Raw genomic sequence first — 3,241 nt, 5'->3', positions numbered from 1 at the left:
ACGCAGAAGACCTAGACCTATTTATGTGGTCTTATAAAGAAAGTATTAACATAATACAGTCTCAAAATCTTTCCCCTAGAGCAGAGCCTCACATTAAAGGGAAAGTAAAACCTAAAAAATGAAAATGTATTTACCCTTGGGGCATTCAAGACGATACCTTTTTCTTTAAAGGAATATTTTTAGCTGAAACTGTGTTCCATGGTGATTTATGTAATGCAGGTCAATGGCTACTTTGGCACTTTGAGAGTCAAAAATACATATACAGCAAAATGAATGCCTATAAATCCGGATGATATTGAGGCCTTACGTTTGACATATCAATGGAATGAAAGAATTAACAGTGATAATGAACTTTGTTGTTGCATCCTGTTGGTGTGTCTGGTCCCATCCAACACAATCTCAGGGCAATTTGTAACTTTTTGATTTAGTGGCTAATTCATATGCATTTGAGTGGGGTGGGTTGGGGATGGTTGGGTTTAGGGGGTGGGGTAGGGTTTAAAATTGTACATTTTTGTACCACTGAACTCGTACAAATTTTTATGAATAAGCCACTGAACTGACAAAATGTAAAATACACAGTAAAATAACGGCCATTAAATTACAGACATTTTACCTTAAAATAACGGATGTTAAATTACAGAAATTTCCTTAAATTTAAGTTTCAGGTAAATTTTCTGTTATTTATCGTCTGTTATTTTACGGCAAATGTTTGTAATTTAACAGCCGATATTTTACAGTTTTTTTTTTTTTCGGCACCCTAGACACATTTTTTTTACAATGTATTTAAATTTCCTTGTGAGATCAGGTTGTCCCATCTAGACTAAAAATCTATGTGTGAACACACCAAACAGAAAGTTTCACAAACTAATTTGGAGAGGAGCATGTGATCTCGGCTGGTCTCTCATTTGTAATTATTAGTAAGCCAATGGGATTATTCCAAACTCACAATAAATAGCCTGTCTACACTGTAAAAAATGTTACCTAGATCTAACTTATAAAAAGTGAGGCAAGTGGTTGCATCGGACGTTTTAGGTTGATTCAACTTCCAGCCTTTTTTAAGTATTTTAAACACTAAAACATTGCTTAAAACAAATGCAATAAAATTAAGTTGAGCCAACTAATATTTCTAAAATTACTCAAATCAGATAAACTTACTTTTTTTGTTAAACTTAACTTACTTATACATTGCTATATAGTGACTGTACTTATTTTAATTAAGTATTATGAACTTAATTATCTAAATAAAATTAACCATGCATATTTGATTTAAAATTAATTCAATTAACTTCTGGCTGTAACCTTAGAAAATAAATCTTCGTTTCTATATTGTAAGCACAATATACACTAGGAAAAACAGATAAACAGACTTTCCTGTCAATAACAATTAAATAAGAATGGGAAGATGGATTAAAGACCATAACATGTATTCAATATCAATCAATGTTCCTTTTAATAGTGACTACAAAATAGGCCATTAATGTGGCTACACGTACACAATACATAAATAAAAACATTAATAATACCAGATCCTATTGAGAAATCATCTAAGGCAACTCAGTGAGGAGATTTGCATATTTTGATGAAGATTTAGGATGCATAATGTCCAGCCCCACAAAGAGTCTCTGATATATCTCAAATGTATACAGTTTTGATGGATACTTGTCGAGGACATCGGTAAGTCCAAACAGGAGCCATCATGCATTTGACAGGTTTGGCAAACCTCTGACAGTCCTATGATAATCCAAACTGTGTTGGGCTGATGGCAAATTTTTCTTGTGGGCAGCTGCATGCACCTCGGATTCCTCACAACTCTATTGGTAGAGACAAAAAGAAACAGGAGTTTAGGTGGTTGATACCAAACAACATTAAATAGCTAAATACTGAATAGGAAATAACTACAAGTGAAGTTACAAAAGTGCAGTGAGAATGATGCATGGATGAAACACCTTAGTTTATCAGTTAAAAATTACCTTAGTAAGTTACCTTTAGTAAGTTTGGCAACTTATAAAGCATAAGAATGTGCATGCAATTTAGATATTAAAACTGTTTGAAAATGGCTATATGAAAATTATAGAATACAAATTCTATAATTTAATCGTCATCTTCATTTTGCACCAAACTTTGCACGTCATAATACAAATTCTATTAAATAAATAAATAAATAAATACATTGCCATTTTACAAATTACATTAAGGTTTACATTAATTTTTTGCTAAAGCTACATTTAATTGACTTTTTCTATAAATTTAATGTGACTGGCAAATGACAGTTCAGTGATTTAGTGTTATCAGTTAGCTTTATTGAAAGACTGACAGATAATAAGAAACTGCATTAGGATATTTTTTTTTTTACTGTTTTTACTGTTGCACACATAAAAAAAATCTTCAGATATCAAATGTAGGTTAATTCTATGGAGCCCACTATTGTTTGCAATTTTACCAATGTTTTACTTACCTGCAAATAATTATAGCTGTAATTGTATCTAATGTTTTTCTTACCTGGATGTGAAGTTTGAAGATCCACAGGTAACAAAATCACTTTGGTATCTAAAGACCAAGAACATGCATTTTAGAATGAGGTGCATACAGTTTAAATGGTTCTGTAAACATCAGTAAATGTAATTTAAGTTAAAATAAATTGTAAATCTGTAATTTATTCACTATGCAGCATTAAAAAAAACTTATGGAATAAATCTCTAAAACACAAACTTTAAGTTGTACTTTCTCTTACGTTAAACACAAACTACTTAACTGTTGCATACATTTCTGCATTTAATATCCATCCTTAATGTGCTGCTATAACTTAGGTGAGCTAACTTTAGCTAAGTTAGCGCTAACAAACTGAACCCCCACAGCCCGACCGCCCACCAGTGACCTTGTTAATCGGTTCTGTAACGTTAGTTATACCTACTATTTGTTTTAAAACTACTTTCACTATTTTTCTCAATAATATCACTTTTAATCGTTAGCATAAACTAGCGTTGGTTAGCGTTAGCCAACTTAGCTTTCCATGTGAGAGCAGTCTAACTGTTAACATACCTAAGGCTACAGTACAATTTACAAAGCTAAAACCTCACCTGCCTAGCGAAGACAGCAGTTTTGCATGACTTTACAATTATCATTCGGCTACATTTGCAACTTACCGTGTTAATCAGATCCGCTGCTGGGAGCAGTTAATGTCGACCATTGCAGAAGCTGCGTCTGCCTGCTAAATCCCGGGCAATGAAAAAGGAGTCACGCC

General features: G+C 32.7%; 1 long non-coding RNA gene across 1 annotated transcript; it reads right to left on the bottom strand.

Annotated features, from left to right (window-relative positions):
- Positions 1-1,426: 1,426 nt before the first annotated feature.
- On the bottom strand, positions 1,427-3,241 carry LOC137496471 (uncharacterized). The gene is made up of 3 exons (XR_011016835.2): positions 3,144-3,241; positions 2,500-2,547; positions 1,427-1,811 (listed from the first exon to the last, which is right to left on the bottom strand). It is a non-coding gene; the product is annotated as an uncharacterized lncRNA (long non-coding RNA).

Source organism: Danio rerio, chromosome 9, assembly GCF_049306965.1.
Source record: "Danio rerio strain Tuebingen ecotype United States chromosome 9, GRCz12tu, whole genome shotgun sequence".
Lineage (NCBI taxonomy): Eukaryota > Metazoa > Chordata > Actinopteri > Cypriniformes > Danionidae > Danio > Danio rerio.
The sequence above is the reverse complement of the archived record's forward strand: the minus strand, read 5'-3'. Positions and strand labels throughout refer to the sequence as shown.